Source organism: Natrix helvetica, assembly GCF_964273705.1.
Source record: "Natrix helvetica genome assembly, chromosome: 1".
In the NCBI taxonomy this organism is placed as follows: Eukaryota; Metazoa; Chordata; class Lepidosauria; order Squamata; family Natricidae; genus Natrix; species Natrix helvetica.
In genome coordinates, this window is record NC_138548.1 from 27,346,496 (window position 1) to 27,364,463 (window position 17,968).

General features: G+C 44.9%; 1 protein-coding gene across 10 annotated transcripts in view; it reads right to left on the minus strand.

The window, feature by feature from the left end:
• Positions 1-16,793, minus strand: part of NIN (ninein) — a 140,608-nt gene extending 123,815 nt beyond the window's left edge. For 2 of the 10 annotated variants that reach the window (XM_081948852.1, XM_081948861.1), the window contains exon 1: positions 14,386-14,851. The gene's annotated coding sequence lies outside the window, so the exon portion shown is untranslated. The other 8 variants (XM_081948854.1, XM_081948858.1, XM_081948855.1 and 5 more) reach the window with 8 other exon arrangements.
• Between the last annotated feature and the right edge of the window lie 1,175 nt (positions 16,794-17,968).

The window sequence follows — 17,968 nt, forward strand, 5'->3', positions numbered from 1 at the left end:
GCCACAGGGGGAGTTATGCCACACCCCCGCGCATGCATGCGTGACCCCCCCACGCTTTACCAATGATGCTGCTGTAAACAAGCCAGATGAAATTAAAAACTGGTTAGTGATGAAATCTTGGAAAACTATATTTCATGCTAACCACTGATGGTAAAAACATTAGCATCAATTACCCATAGAGAAATTCACCCAAAATGTTCAGACAACACCACTAATTCAAGAGAGAGTAGGCAATACAATATTTATGGGGATCTTTGTCCCTGGGTATATTTCTATAATGTCTTGAACACTCTTTGCCTCACCTGAACTGTGCGCTAGATTGTTTTATTTGTTTGTTTGTTTGTTTATTAAAAGCTAGAAAAGTGCCCCATTCAGGCATCCTGTCAGAAATGTCCATAACTAGAATCCATTTCCCTCCTGGAAGGCAGTTTCAAGAGTACAGAGTTCCTCTCACTTTCTTCTCCTAGGCTTCTCTTCTTTCTCCACCCGTTTTATTTTACATGTGATTTTATTAAATATTCATAGTTACCGCATGGACAGAAAAGTTCAAAGTTTCCATTTCGAGTCTTCATTAGAGCTATTTTTTTCCCCTTTTGCCTGGGAGCAAGGTATTCTTTTCCAGAAACAGAGCTTAGGATATCTGCTGCCATCCGGATGTTTTAGACTACAATTCCCAGAATCCCTTATCTGAACAAACTATCTTGGGATTCTGGAAACTGAAATCGGGAACCTTTGGACAACACCAAGTGAGCCAAGATTAGGTTCACCTTATCGGCACATTACATTTTCCAGGTTGACCTCGTGGGCCGGATCCGACCACATTACGGGCCGGATGTGGCCCACAAGGCCTTGTGTTTGACACCCCTGCTCCACAGGAAGCAGGTTATCCAAAACAGAGCTGCTGGATGGCTATCAGTGGATACAATAAGGATGGAGAGCTATTGACATTTTGCTACCCTTGTTGCCACAAGGTAATCCCTAATATGGGCTTTTACCCTTCTTCAGTTGGAGTTACTCCAACTCTTCATCCAAAACATCTGCCTAATATGCAAGTGGCCCAGGTTTGAATCCCAGGCTATGGCTAGCTGATGAGAGCTAAACAGCTTGAAATAACTATACTAAGTCTCCCAATAATTTGTCAGTAAATTTAAATTTAACACAAAAATAGTTTGTCGCGTAAGCAACTGCCTGCGAAGGCTCCTGGATTGGGGCTGAAAGGGGGAAGTGGAAGCAGTATGCTCCGTCTCATATTTGGGTAGACCAGGTTGCCCTGCAATGGTGGGATTCAATTTTTTTTACTACCGGTTCTGTGGGCGTGGCTTAGTGGGCATGGCAGGGGGAAGGTTACTGCAAAATCCCCATTTCCTCCTGATCAGCTGGGACTCGGGAGGCAGAGAATAGATGGGGGCGGGGCCAGTCAGAGGTGGCATTTACGGGTTCTCTGAACTACTCAAAATTTGTGCTACTGGTTCTCCAGAACCTGTCAGAACCTGCTGAATACCACCTCTATTACCCTGATAGTCTGGTCTCACCGAAAAACACTTCTTCATCCAATAGTAGCCCAGGCATTTCTCTTGGCGCTTCATCTCACAGAGCCCCACAGTAAATCAAGGTGCACCCTGGGATGAATGCATAGGAAGAGGCTGCACACAAGCCTCTTTGCTACACATGAATATTCCACCTGTATTCAAGGCCATATGGTAATAACATGCTCTTTGAATTCCCACTACTAAAGTAGTATAGAATGCTCCTATTAGTTCCTTCGAGCACCCACGCAGTGCACTTGGGAACGTCTCTGTGTAAACAATCTCCTTCCTTAAACAGGAGTTCCAGCCATTCATCCAGCAAGTGATGTCTTCAGTTCCTCTAAAGAGCTTTAGCTGAGGTAAGCAGGGAGAAACCATCCCCTTGCATCTCATGGATTCCCTAGGTGTTTGAAGTAAGGCTTTGTCAAAGCAGGAAAAAGAAAAACAAATGTACAGGAACAGATAGACCCGAATCAAAGTAAATGCTTTGGGAGATAGTTCCCTCCTCGGCAGCTGTATACCAGAAAATTCACAGATCTTTGTACCAGGTCTTTATCGTTGGCTTAGTAAGTAATGTTATACATTTAGGCAAGAACAGCCAAATGCACAGGTATAGTATAAGTGGTACCTCAATAGCAGTAATTGTGAGCGGGATCTTGGAGTCCTAGTGGACAACAGTGAGCTGCAGCTGTCAAAAAAAGCCAACACAGTCCTAGGCTGCATTAACAGAGGGATAAAATCAAGATCATGTGAGGTCTTAATACCTCTCTATAATGCCTTGGTAAGACCATACTTAGAATATTGCATCCAGTTTTGGTTGTCAAGACTCTAGAAAGAGTACAGAGAAGAGCAACGAAGATGTTTAGGGGACTGAAGGCTAAAACATTTAGCCTCCAGTTTCTGGAATTGGGTATGTCTAGTTTAATGAAAAGAAGGACCTTGGCTTTCTAGAAGAAATTTTGTTTTGGCTACATAGCATCTAACTCCGTACAATCCCATTTTCCCACAATAGAAAAGCCATAGTAGAATAATAGAAAGTGTGGCAGGCTAAAGATTCAAAAGAAAAGATTGCTGCAGACTTGACCCGCTGTATGTTACACCAGAAATCAGGGACTTTAGAACCCAACAGAGCAGATACGGGCAATACCCCCAAAAAAGAGATTTTCTTTTTTTTTAGTAAATAAAGTTGAGAGGAATAATCATTTTATGCAAGGCCACCTGAGAGCATTGAAGAACAGCCATTTACACCCAATAAATAAGCAGCAAGAAAGGGAAAGGGTTTTAAGGGGAACTAAGGACACTTCAGAATGACTGAGGCAAGATCAAACTCCCAGATTAAGAAAGCAGTCTGAATTCTGATAGTTGGAAAGCCGGCCTCAAGTTTTCAGTGTACACTGAACAATAGCATAAAGCCATGTGAGTGTCCTGGTGACATGCAAAGATTGGTCTGTCTCCTAGCAACGGCTTATTCTTCCTTGGGGAGATTGTCCAGGGAATTGCCAATTTATTCAGTGTTCTAGTTGCAGATCATAGCACAACTCCCTCCCACACACAATAAAAACCAGGGATTCATTTTTTGATAGTAACACACCTGCACTTCCAGTATGAAACTTAACTTTTAGCAAAGAGATCCACAGCTTATATGAAGCAGACTCTTACTTCTATATTATGTTCCAAGTTATTTATGCCTACAGCCATACCATGCCAGAGACAAAATTTGAACACAACCTCTATTCTTACTCTTTATCCCACTCTTTTAGCCCTGTAAGCCAGAAGTCTACAGCAAGCTGCACATCTTTTTTGACACTGGCATGTTCCTAATCTCACACAACATTTTGAAGGCATAGGTTTTTTTTTTTTACATAAAAGTAATAAATGGGAAGCTGGTGATACAAAGTGCCACCTTCCTCTCTCATCTTACCTCTAAGAAACTTCCTGGGCCCTACAAGAAACTCAAAGATATTCCAAGGGGGGCAGGGGGCAAACTGGTTACAACTTGCTTGGAAGTGTGCCCATCAGAGGTGGGTTCCTACCAGTTTGGCCCAGTACGGCAAAAGCAGTAGCGGTATGGCAGCCTGAGTCGCTGGAACTGGCAGCGACCGAGGCCTGCCACGCCCCCGAACTGGTTCTCTGGTCTTTGCCGCTGCCATCTTGTTTTGGAGTCCTGTGCATGTGCAGAACAATTTTAATTGAACTGCACATGCACGCACGAGCAAACTGGCAGTAAAGCAGGCCAGAACCCATCCCTGGTGCCCATGTGCCCTGGGGAGGGGAAAAAAGGAAACTTGTATGTAGAGATATGTAGGTGGATGCAACATCACCAATGTTTCTTGTGATAATGGATGTTGGTTTGTGACCAGTCATGGCCCATATGAGGGACTCACAAGGGGCACTTAGAATTCATAATACTTTATTATATGTCCAGAAAGTTTAAAAATCCATTTGGAAAACAATGCTCCTAAAAATAAGAAAAACAGTTCAGATTATAGATCACTATTTTTCAAACTTTGCAATTTTAAGATATGGGGACTTCAACTCCTAGAATTCCCCAGCCAGCCATACATCTTAAAGTGGCCAAGTTTAAGAAACACTGTTATAGATATTGCTCCCTCTTCTCTATCGTTCAGGATCTTCATTATGCATCTCTATGGTTCAGGATGTTCATTAGTCTTTTGCAACTCAATATTAACAACCCAAGTTTGGGTGTGGGGGAGGCTATGCAAGAGTCAGGGGTGAAGGTGTTGGCCTAGAAACCAGACGATTGTGAGTTCTAGTTCTGCCTTAGGCACGAAAGCCAACTGGGTGACTTTGGGATACTCTTTTTCAGCCCAATCCACATTAGGGGTGGGAAGGAATTAGCATTATGTATGTTTCAGTGGTGGGTTCCTCTCCCTGTCGCTACTGGTACACTGTGCATGCATGTGCACTCCACCGCCCCTGCGATACCCAGCTGCTCATCTGAGGTCACGCAAGCGCCGTACGCTGTCCGTGTGTGCGCGATTGACCGGTTGCTTTGAAAACTGGCATGGAACGTGGGTGGGTGGGTGGGCCAAACGAGCCACTGTACCGATAAGGTGGCTGCTGCTCCCGCCTACTACCGGTATGGCCATACCAAGCCGTACCAGCCGGAACCCACCACTGGTATGTTTGCCTTCTTGAGTTACTTTTAAAGAAATAAAAGCAGGATAAAAAATTTAAAAATATGTAGGATCCCTAACATTAGAGAGGTTACTGAAATAATCTCCCAGGTGTAAGTGTAAGCTGCAGACCTTACAAAATTAATTCTATTATATGAGGAAATAACCAAAGGGAAGGTTGCTTCCTTCCACCTCCCAGGAGCCTTTGTCAGTATTTATAGGCAGACTTGTAACTTTCCTCCAGATGGCCCAGTGGCTGAGAACATGGCTGGAGTGTTTGGACAGGGTCAACCCTCAATAACAACCTATCCAGAAATGTACAAATAGATACAGTGTGATCAGGTGCCAGGCAAAGCTGGTCCAGGGGACAACTGCAGGGACAGAGCAATGGCAAACTCCTTTGCCCAGGTTTTCTCCTGGGCACAAAATTTGCTCAAGAGACCTTCCCAATAGTTTATGATCAGGGGTCTCCAGACTTGTGGACTTCAACTCCCAGAATTCCTCAGCCAGCATGGTTGGCTAAGGAATTCTGGGAGTGGAAGTTCACAAATCTTAAAGTTCCAAGTTTGGAGACCCCAGATTCCCCTTCCCCATCCTTGCCACCAAAGTAAGCCTTGCAGACTCCATTCAGTCCTCCATCCTTCCATAACTTGGAATGGCCTAGCTCAAATTCCAAATAAAGCAAAACAAAAGCTCACAAGCATCTCAGAACATAGGAGAACTTGGAACAAAGTGCTCAGCTAGATAAGCTTGCCAAACAAGTTCCTTGTATCAGCTGTCCTGAAAATGCCCCTTACCCTTAAACCAGGCATTGGCATGGGTTTTTGGAAGACTTAGACGTTGCTTTCAAAGCCCCTGGGAACTATAATGAAACTATAATCTTTCTAATAGAACAGAAAGTGAAAAGAAGTAGAGACACAAGACATTCAATTACGTATTGGTATATATTTACACACACACAAACACACACACACACACACATGTGCACATCAGTGACGTGCGGTGAGTTTTATGGCTGGTGAGGCTGGTGATGTCATCAAACCGTGTGGTTGCTCCAATTGCACGGGCGCAGCCTGATCGGAGAAGGAAGGAGGGGAATGGGATCACGTGTGCAGGAGGCTCCTCAGCGCCAGCCTCAGATCAGCGCGAGCCGCAGTCCCCTTCCCCTGCACACGTGGTCCCATTCCCCTCCTTCCTGAGCCAACATGAAGAAACCGCAGCTGCGCTGATCTGAGGCTGGCGCTGAGGAGCCTCCTGCACACGTGGCCCCATTCCCCTTGCAAGGATCCTGGGCTCGCCCAATGCAAAAAATGGCGAGATTGGCGCACTTGGGGCTGCTGCTGCGATGTCCAGGGAGGCTAAACCAAGCCGCTCGCCTCTCCCAGCCACTTTCGCAGCTTCCCGGAGTAATTTGTTTTTTTTCATGATGAGAGGGGTGAGGCTCTGCCTCCCCTGCCTCCCCTGCCTGCACGTCACTGAGTGCACATACAAGCACGTATGTGTTTTGCCTTGACTTTGAATATCTGCCTGAGGTGCAGCCCCCTGGCACCTTGGCCTAGAGAAACCATGTGCTCCTTGACTTGGGTTCCATGTAGATTTTAGCAAAAGACATCAGGTTTCCCAAAGAGAGAATAAGAAGTGATACACTTTTTTTTTTACAAAGGTATAAAGTACTCCCAACTCTAAAGACCATTCCACAAAATATAGCAATAGGAATGGCATTGGCTAACCAGTCTCAAATCACTCAAAGTAGCACACAGTTGGGACATGCAATGTTTGCAATCTGAGCAAATCTCTTGATCTGTTTCTCTCCCTGGGAAATCTTGCAGAGATTTTCCAGGAAAATATAGAAACAGCATGCAGTACATCAAACTTAGATATAGTGAAACAATTTCTGGCATTTGCAAAGTTCTAACTTTAAAATGATTCCAGATGGCAGAGAAATTGGGGTGGGGGGGGATTTACTGCCACAGCTACTGGAGGTTACTGCAAAGCACTGGACTCAGATACTGTAAAGAACCTAGGCGAAAATACTTTGTATACACTAGAACAGCTTGCCTCCAGAAGTTGTGAATGCCCCAACACTGGAAGTCTTTAAGAAGATGTTGGATAGCCATTTGTCTGGAATAGTATAGGGTTTCCTGCCTAGGCAGGGGGTTGGACTAGAAGACCTCCAAGGTCCCTTCCAACTCTACTATTGTATTGTATTGTATTATAGTTTATTGTGAGTATATACACATTTGGGCATTCATTCATTAGCCAAGCTCACCCATTCAGCCAAACACACATAAAACTGGAGTCATGTTTAGCCATCAAATCATTCCTCTATTTTAAAATACCTTTTCTTTTCTTCTTCTCATTCTTGAGTTTAGAGTGAAGCTAAAAATTATACACTCAGAATAGTCTTCCCTAACTCCTTGTCCTTCAGATGGTTTGTCTACATTTCCATCAATAGAGGCTGGGTAATGATGGAAATAGTCACCAACTCATTTGAAGGATTAGGAAAGGCGGTTCTAAGTGTGGAAGATTTCTTTCCAGTCTTAATTAAGCAAGGAAAGAGAAGACAAAAGAAATTATCAACTGTCAGGACTGTGAGAAATGCTTATTAAAGTGTAAAGATCAAATCCACTGCAAGCTTAAAGGTTCCAAGGAAAGCTCACAAACAGGTAGGTGACTGAGTTGATAAGTTCCAGAAACTACTAACAATAATAGAATTGGCTTATTTTAAATCAACATTTACTTATAAACCGGCAAAAGGGAGGAAGAGATGCAGAGAATTCTGCTTCCATTCAAAGGAACATAAAAGCAGGGATGAAATCAACTTACCTTTGCCACCGGTTCGCAAATGTGAGTGCACGCGTGCCACCTGCGTAGGACCTTCTGCACATGCGCGGAGCATCAAAAACGGGACATAATGAAGTCTGGGCGGGTGGGCGGAGCCTCCCCCTGCCACCGCTATCAGTTCGCTCGAAACGGATAGAACTGGCTGAATAGCATCACTGCATAAAAGCCTTCTAAATAGTTGGAACACCTCAGGGTCAGACAGCTAGACCAGCAACAGAACTGAGCAGAAGTGATGAGGAACTACACACACACACACACCAAAACATCCCCAAACTACTTAAAAAGGATAAAAAAATACATCTTCACCCAATCTAGGCATGATTATTTGAAAACAAATCACACACTAAACAGTCTCCCAGTACCTAGGTAAGTAAGCAACCCGAGACCCTTTTTCTATATCTTCTGTATTTATGATTAGTGACAATCAGCAGCAGATTCCTGCCATTTTGAGGTAGGAAACAACAGTGTAAATGCTAATTAAGCCTATTTTAGGATTACAACTAAGAATCTTAAGGCTTCTCTTAAAATCCCACCCTACAAGGTGAAGCCCCATCCGTCATCCCAGCACTTTGCAATATTATTCCATCCCTAAAATCTTCACCCTCCCAGAAAGCTCCCGGCATCCAAGGCTGCATATTTTCCCGGCAGATGTGGAACGACATATAAATTCTCCCAACAGATTTTGCACCAGCTTCTGGTACGTTGCCAAGCTCTGTTGCTACTTTTATCCTTCAAAATATTTTTTTTCCTATTTGGAGACTTTCCAGATATGTGAAATCTTAGTTCTATTTACAAAATATGATCCCCACCTCAATTATTCTGGGCATTTAAATTTATTGTAGCCACCCAACTCAATTAGCCTCCCCACCTGAAAATAAGACCTCCCTAATATCCAGTCGGGCTTTTCAGCACATGCTCTAAAATAAGTCCTTTTCCAAAAATAAGTCGTCTCCCTGAAAATATTGCAACACAGCAGCAGCCATCAGGTAACCATACTCACTGCCTCCTGCACCTCAAAAATAATAAGACCTCCCCCAAAATAAGGCCAAGCACTTATTTTGGGAGTCAAAAGGAAATAAGACCCTGTCTTATTTCCGGGAAAACATGGCATATGGATCTATTTTTATATAGATGAACCCATTCCATAAAACTAGGCTTTTCAGTAAGCTAGACTTTTTATGACATTTGAAGTCCAAATTGTCTCCTGGATCATTCTATTTATTAAATGTATATATCCCCATGTCACTATCCAAAGGAACTTAATTGGTTGCTAGATCTGAAGATTGTTTGATAAACAATCCAACAGGGCAGCCATTTCAGGTTGCCACTACATTGTAAGCCGGTAGCTTCAATTAAAAAACCACCTATTTGGGGGACAATAAACTGGAACTTTGTACATATTCACTCAACCAGGAGTGTGCATGTGCAAACACAATCATGTCTTGAAAATGCTTCTCCCTCAAAGACATCAAAATCTTGTCTGTGAAAAGCTAGCAAATTGACTGGAAGGGCACTAAGCTGATTTCCCCAGGCTTAACCCTTCACTTCAGATTTGGATAAAGCAAGGGGCAATATCTTGAATGAAATCCACCAAGCAGCACCCTTGGGGGGGGGGGGGGGGGCTCCAGAACTCTTGAATTGAAATTCGGTGTTAAAATAAAGACATTTCAGCAGCATGACTTTTCATATTCCCTTTTAACACCCCATCTCCCATGCTAAGGAGAATTAATTCCCCCCCCTCCATTTAGCTGCTTTGTCATCTTGGGGAGACAATCAGACTCAGAAGTTGTTGGAAGTCAGTTCCTCCCATTTCAGTCCTTGAGGCGCTTCCCAAAGTATCAGCAAAGATGAAGTCCTGGCCCTTTAAAGCTGGGAAGGTTTGGCCTCCTACTCCCAGTCCCCCATTAAAAAAAGTTAGCCCAGATATCTCACCCATAGAATCACTTTGGTGCTGCTGAACTAGCTCTCCTGCGACTCTCCATCCATGAAACTGGGCTTGCTTTGCCAAAACTCGACTATTTTTAAATGAACCAATTTCTATAGATGATAATGCTGCTCTCCAAAACAAACCTAGTTATGGTAGCTCTTCCAAGACAGGGAAATCATTCTGTGGTTTCCCACTGCTCTCAGTTATTATGTTGCTGGCTGCAGGTGGGATTAATTGTCAGGAAGTCAGGCAATTCCCAACCATCAGGTATTTGATTTTCACCAGCAGAACTTTGTAAGAGTTGTTTCCAGCAGTTCAGACACTGGTTTGTGAAAGTGGAGAGCCACAAGGATCCTTCTGGTGCAGGCAGCCTCCCGTAATGTGTTGGTTCCTCTACCCCAGGGGTCTCCAAACTCAGTGGTGAAATTCAATTTTTTTTACTACCGATTCTGTGGGCGTGGCTTGGTGGGCGTGGCAGGGGAAGGATACTGCAAAATCTCCATTCCCACCCCACTCTGGGGCTAGCCAGAGATGGTATTTGCCGGTTCTCCAAACGAGTCAAACTTTCTGCTACCAGTTCTCCACAACCGGTCAGAACCTGCTGAATTTCATCCCTATCCAAATTCCATAAGTTGTAAAGTTGCCAGGTTGCTACACGCTGACTGAGGAATTTTGGGAGTTGAAGTCCATAAATCATAAAGTTGCCAAGTTTGGAGGCCCCTGCTCTACCCCAATAACTTAGATTTGAAGTTCCATCACCTCCTGCTGCTCCAGCCACACATATGGAAGGCACTGAGTAAGCAGCAGATGGTCTATGGGCAGTCACCCATGTTTCTATCAACCTTTCTAGTCATATGTTTGCATATTAGTAATTTGCGGCAGGCAGGTCCAGTAGCACTTCAAATTCAAAAGCAAAATGATGTTGCAGGATACCAGGCTGTACGATCTACCTATCCTCAACTCCTTAAAGCAAACATGTCCCCTTAATCTCAGAAAAAGAAGCACTTGGTTTAACCAATGGCAGATGGGTTTACATTAGCATCCTTTACCTTTCAAAGCACGTTTGGGTCTTTGAATCTGAAGTATTGCACAGTCCTAATGGGCTGGATTAAAGAGAGAACAAAGACCACTTCAGGATGGTTACCAGGAAGACATTTATATTCACCATAGGAAACTAGGCTTTTATCTCCTTGATTAGAAAGTCAGATTCTAACTGGGTTCATACATTGAAGTGAGCCAACATATGGCTGGTTTGCTTTAGCATGTTGCAAAAGACTTGGCATTTGCATTTGAAAGTATGGCCTATTGTGTGAACCCAGCTGTAGATTGAGTTCATGTAGTATACTACATTTAGGTTATTTAACTGGATAAAATATAAAATGCTAAACACAAGAGAACATATTTTGGTGACCAAGAACCATCATTGAGGATTTATGGACCATAGAAGGTATAGATATAATTTTTCATGTAGCAGAAATTGGGTAAGAGGTTCCACTTTTGGGTGGATATAGTTGCTTTAATTGTTTTATGCCTATTTCAGGGTGTTCCTGAAAATGATGGAAAACTGTTAATTTTCAGTTGTAGTCTTCGTGTATGATAAATTATAAATGGTGTATGCCATAGGCCAGGGGTGTCCAAACTTGGGAACTTTAAGACTTGTGGACTTCAACTCCCAGAATTCCCCAGCCAGCATGGCTGGCTGGGGAATTCTGGGAGTTGAAGTCCACAAGTCTTAAAGTTCCCAAGTTTGGACACCCCTGCCATAGGCTTTGGCTTTACTTGTTTGGATTATCCAGCCACCAGTTTCTTCAATAAACTATGGCTAAGCAATCTGGCTTATGAATGAATCATCCCATACCTTTTAATACAGTACCCAAAGTAAGGTGATCTCCAGTAAACCAGAAAAACACAACTAACTCTTCTCTCCTTTCCTTACCAACATAGCAACTTTCCCCCTGTTTTATAACTTCAGATTCCTCTGTTTCTAAATGTAGCTTGAGCCTATTAATTTCTATCTGTTATAGAAATCTACAATTGCTGCAATCCAAGCTTCTTTGACTCAGTTCTATATTAATCTGTGGTTTGGTCATCTGGAAACCTTCTATTTCAGTGGAAGTGAAGAGTAATTGTGGTAGATTTGCAACTTCTCAGATACAAGGAGGTGACCCATTCATAGGAGAAAAGTCAGGCAGAAGGGAAATGGAATGATCTTGCTATATCTGGGGGGGAGGGGAGGGGGAAAGGAATGGTAGAACTTGTTCTGCTTTGAACTAAGTAGTTTCTCACCCTGTACTGACCTGGCTGCACACCAGGGGTGAAATACTAATGGTTCTGACCAGTTCGCTAGAACCGGTAGCAAAAAATGCTAAGGTTCGCCCAAATCGGTAGTAAAAAAGCTTTAACAAGTGTGGGGGGGAATGGTTCTTTATAAAGCATTTTTTATCCTACCTATTCACCTGAACTGGCAGGAAAAAAATGGTTAAAAAGTGGAAAAAGTTGGCTACGCCCACCCGGTCACATGACCACCCCCACCAAGCCACGCCCACAGAACCGGTGGCAAAAAAAAAATAGATTTCACCATTGCTGCACACAATATGTGCACCCAAGACTAACTCTACTAATCCTGAGCTAAAATATGGTTGACTAGCTTTAAATCTTATTACCAACATTTCCATCCTGAACTAATGATGTACAAGTTGAGCAAATATGAGTCTTTTAGGCCACAAATTACAGTCTCTTACAGAAGCAATGACTGGGGTCTATGTATCTCACTAAGGGCACACTGTTGTTTATTCAGTAAATCATGATGATACCAACCATACATCAGTGTGACGCATGAAACAATTCAATATGTGTCGTAAAGAAAAGTTGCTTCTAAATGTCCAAGTAGATCAGTGGAGGGTTCCAGATCCTGTTCTAACCGGTAAAGTTGGAACGGGCCTGGCATTGCCCACATGGACGCGCACAGCGTTGTAGCTGCAAACAATGCTTCCGCAAGCATCCATGATGCTCCAGCTGCTCGGCAGCGTGTCGCACAGGTGCTGTACGCGCCATGTGCGTGCGCGGAAGCACTGAAAGCTTTAAAAGACAGTAAGGAGCTCAGGCGGATGGGTGGGCCCTCCGGAGCACCGTACCGGAACGGTATCCGGTTCTCCGGGCAGACTCCGGTATGCCCGTACCGGGGCGTACCGCCTGCAACCCACCGCTGAAGTAGATAATTTAAAAAATGAGCACAGGAGAATAATTCAGGCAAAATGCAATTTTGTTTCCTAACCATTTTTAACTTATCAGCAATTTTACAATGTCTCTGGTCTCATAAATGGAACACAAATTGCCTGGAGAAGCTTCAGCAGAGCAACACAGGAAGAAAATCTCTAAGGGGAAGCTCAGAACACAAAGGAGCATGCAGCACCCATAGTGGCAGTCAATCATGTCACAAGCCACTTCAAGGGTCACCAAGAAAGTCAGTTTTACAGCTGATAACTGTCCTCATTTGCTGAGCAGAGCAATCATTTGCACCACCCAGTCGAACATTTATCACTGCCATCCCCACGTTCCCCCTCCCACTCATTCAGGCCAGGCAATACTTCCAATAATTTGAAAACCCTCTTTTGCATTTGCAAAGAAAGAGGGTTGATTAACCAGGCTGAGTTCCAGGAAAGCTCAGCCAAAGATAAAGTTGCTTGGAAAGCCCTAGAAAATTTATGATAATAGCCCTGAAGCAGACTTGTGAAACACTGTGAATATGTAAATGTTTTCATTTGTAATGGGGTCTTTCCATAATAAACCTTTCCACTAATAAGGGGAAGGGGGAACCTACAGACCCACCAGTTTTCATTCTGTGAAATGTGAATGGAAATTAGAGAAGGGTAAAAAGGTTCCCCTCACACATCTGTGCTAGTCGTTCCCGACTCTAGGGGGTGGTGCTCATCTCCATTCAAAGCCGAAGAGCCAGCGCTGTCCGAAGATGTCTCTGTGGTCATGTGGCCGGCATGACTAAATGCCGAAGGTGCACGGAATGCTGTTACCTTCCCACCAAAGGTGGTACCTATTTTTCTACTTACATTTTTACATGCTTTCGAACTGCTAGGTTGGCGGAAGCTGGGACAAGTAATGGGAGCTCACTCTGTTACGTGGCGCTAGGGATTCAAACTGCCAAACTGCCGACCTTTCTGATTGACAAGCTCAGCATCTTAGCCACTGAGCCACCGCCTCCCTATAGAGAAGGGTACTATGGAACAATTAACTCACCCAACCCTCATGAGAAAAACCTCAAAAACAAAACAAAAAAACCCCACACTCTTCTACTTTCAAAAGGTGATCTTGAGAGGGGGAGAGAAAGATGCAGTGGGGGGACCCTCCTTGTCCCACAAGCTCTCATTTGTGTCCAGGAATAACAATTAAATGATTATCAGAGTTTCCATACTGTAATTTTGAATAATCTTTTGTTCTTCAGCCTATCTGAGAGTTTGCTTCAAACACTGAGATTCTGAGAACTTGGAAACATTAGAGTTGCAATATTTTCCTTAGCAGAATTTAGCCAAGCTGATATGTTTAAAGCTGCCAAGGAACAAGCTCACGTAGTCAATAAAGCACATTCACACAAACAAAGGGTGCAGGTCATGCATACATCGTATTAAAAGTGAATGAATTATTTGCTCCGTGCAATGCTCCCATAAACCTTAGCTTAATCTGAGGGCTTCATTTACACAAAATACTAAAACAACAGCTGGAACCCAAATGATCCATTTTCATTTTTATCCAATCTACGGTACTCTATTAGAAGAACTCAATCACTGAAACACAAACTAGCCAGGCATATTTTAGCCCAATATATTGTGTGAACTCAGCCTTTAGTTTCTTAACGTATGGCAAACCCCCCCCCCTTAATTACATTAGCTGAGTAACCCATGAATACTTCACTAGTAAATGACTTGTAGGAACATATTACCTTATACACTTTTTTCTCCTCTTTAGCTGTTCTGAAAAAGATGCTGCTCATGCATTTGCTTTACTCCAAACGTAAAAAAAAGTGAAAGAAACCAGAGTATTGGGGATGAAGGGGGTAAGCGATACTACTAAGCCATGAGAGTAGCAATTCTATTCTTTCATAGTTGATTTGATCCTCCTCTTTTTTTTCTTGAAGATAGAAACTTTGCTACCTTCTAAAGCTTGGAAGGTCTATCTTTCTCCATTTGCCCAACCTGCTCAGTTATAAATCCTTCCTCTGAAGTTACTTAAAGAGCAAGCTTTGATCAGTTGGCAGTTCTAAAGCCCTCTTTAGTTAGGCACCCGGCATTTTAAGTTGCCTGACTTTCTCACAGAGGCACAAACACAAAGAGGCATTCAACTTTTTCTAAGGAAGAGCAAATTTGAAGAATCTCCCCCCACCCCAAATCTTTTGCTAAAGCTAAACAAGCCCCTTCCTACTGTCTCCCCTCCCAATAACGTTACTTCTTTATAGCTACCAGAGATTACAGAGGCGCGCAATTGACAAACAATGAAACTGATTAGTCCTCCCCCCTCCCCTTTCTCCATTGTCCAAGTCAAAACGAAAACGAAGTGGGGGGAGAGCGTTCACCTGCGGGTTTTTTTTTTTCAGGAGACAGGTGGGCTTAGGAGAAGAAGTGAGACTCAGCGCTGGAGAAAGAAAGACGCAGCACCTTAAAAGTGGGAAGATTCCCAGAAAGCTTCCGGAGACGGCGTTAGGAAGACCAGGCTTCCTTTCCAGCGGGAGTTTTATTCTAAGTGCCGTGAGAACGAGGCGCCGGGTCCTCCTAAGCTGCGTTCCGGACACCTCTCTTTTTCCTGCCCCGATCCCGAAATCTCACCTGCCTCACGAACTACACGTCACCCTTCCCGCTTCTGCTATCGCCGCCGCCGCTTTCAGCAATCTCGCCAGGGCCCCACAGACGAGGCTTTTGTTGTAGCCCTCCGTCTCGGGGTCTTGAGCGGAGTGTTTGGGTGGGGGGGAGGGAGGAAAGAGGACTGGAACGATATTAGCATCTCTAAGGGGCGGCCCCAGAGGGGGGCAGAGGTGAGCCGCCTCCGATTTTCCTCTCCCCCGTCTGGATTCCCTCCCTCGGGTAGTTAACTCCCCCCTCTTCCCTCTCCCCCGATCCACACGTGAACGCCGCCTTCACATCCACCTGACAAATCCGCGCCGGGCGCACAGCGGCTCCTTCGTTCGAGTCCCACCGGCCACCCCTCCGTTAGCCGGGAGAAGCTTCTCCCCCCCCCCCCCGCGCGCACCTCAAATCTCTCTCTCTTTCTCCCAGCCGCTCCGGCTGCTCCAGAGAACGGCCCACTTTCTCAGCCTGCGCCACCCCCGCAAAGTGAATCGTCTACTACTAGACCGTTTGCCCGGCTCTCTCACCTCCCGTTATTGCTCTTGCCCTCCCGTTACTCTCCCTGGCGCGGTCGCTTCCCTCCAGCTTTGGTTAATTCCTCGCCTTTGGAAACGCACTCCACTTTTCTGACGCCTCCAAACCTTCGCCCAACTAGTTGAGGTTTTCCTACCAGCTACTCGCGGGATATATTTGACTATATATGACTCTAACTTTGTTGCTTGTATCCTTACGATTTATATTGATTGTTTCCTGATTGCTTATTTGTACCCTAGGACTAACATTAAGTGTTGTACCTTATGGTTCTCCATGAATATATCTTGTCTTTTTATGTACACGGAGAGCATATGCACCAAAGACGCCAACCACACTTGGCCAATAAAGAATTCTACTCTATTCTATTCTACTACACACACACCCATCCTCCCCAGCCAGCACGCCACAGTGCTGGAAAAGGCTAATGGCTATAGCGCCCCCTCTCCTTGGGAATTGCATCTCCCTGGCTTCCTTCCTTTCCTCTTCCCGCAGCCACTTTGCATTCACACCATCTCGTCCCCCCTCGCCGATCCCCACAGCAAAGGGCAGCCTCTCTGCCTTCAAACGACTCACATACCCGGAGTCTGCGGAGCGGGGCACGGGCAGTTACCCACTTTCCACCCGGATCTCTCCTCTCGCCTTCTTCCCTCCGGGCTCCCTCTTCGCTTTTTCCCTCCCACAGTACCCCCGACTTCCCTGTAGGGGTCGCTTCGCACATCGCCCTCGGCTAACGTTTTCCCAGCTACCCGGGCGGCGAGAGGCAACCGCGCGCAATTAGGCAAACCACCGCGGCGCGAAACGGAGCTGGCCTTACCAGCCTCAGGGCTCCGCGGTCAAGGCGGCATCGCTTGCCCGTGCGCTGCCCCTGGAGCTCCCCGGCGCACGGGGGGGCTCTCCGGACGATCGAGACGGAAGTGGGCGACGGGGAAGGGAGAAAGCAGAAGCAGGCCGAGAAGAGAACGAGGGGAGGGCGGGCTTGCGCGCTGGGAACGCCCGGGAGGAGGAGAGCCGGGGCCGGAGACCTCCCTTCGCAGGCGCAGCTTCGCGCGAGCAAGCAAGAGAAGGAATGGGGGGGGGGGGGGGCGGAATGCCCCGATCACTCGGCAGTCAATGCTTCGTGCAGCTCCTGTTCTCCCGCCTTTCCCATTCCATAGAGTCACTAAACGAAGGCTAGTCAGTCGGAGGACAAATTTCAGTTTTTTAAAAAAAGAACAGGTGCAGGCAATCCTCGATTTACAACAATTCGTTTAGTGACCGTTCAAAGTTATAACAGCACTGAAAAAAAGCGATTTGGGACCGTTTTTCACACTTAGGACAGTAGCATCCTCCCCGTGGTCACCTGATCGAAATTCAAATGCTTGGCAACTGACTCGTATTTATGACCATTGCAGTGTCCTGGGGTCAACACAATCCCCTTTTGCGACCTTCCGACAAGCAAAGTCAAAGGGGAAGCCAGATTTACTTAACCAGGTTACTAACTTAACTGCAGTGATTTAAATTAACAACTGTGGCAAGAGAGGTGGTAAAACCGGTCAAAACTCCCTTAACAAATGTCTCGCTTAGCAATAGAAAATTTGTGGTCGTAAGTTGAGGACTATCTGTACTAGCCAGGATAACTTTTTCTGTGCTGCCCCCATAGATTTTTTAAAATTCCCTCCTCAGTGGGACTGGACTGGTGTCAGTGTTAGGTGAAGACTTTGGCGGGGGGGCGGGGGGGGCGGGGGGAAATCCAAGGATTATGAATTGGCATTTGAATTATATTGTAGTTCTTTGTTTGAATGACTGCCTGGCTGTTTCCTAGTTTATATGGAGCCTTTATTTTGAATCTGATTTAATTGTACTGTATATGTTTTTGTTTCGATTGCATTTTTAGTGGGTTTTATTGTAGATTATTGAAAAGAGGCATTCAGCTAAGAGGTGAAGCAACATAAATCTGGATAGAGTCCTTCCAGAGGGTTCAGGATGAGCATGAAGGTTGCCCTACTTAGTCTGAGCAAAGTCCCACTTAGTCCAGCGTATATAGCAGTTTCTCTCTCTCTCATATATCTCTCCTCAATATCGCTCTATTGATCTATCTCTACCTACCTACCTACCTGTGTCTGTATTTGCCTATATCTATCTGTCTATCATCTATCTACCATATTTTTCGGA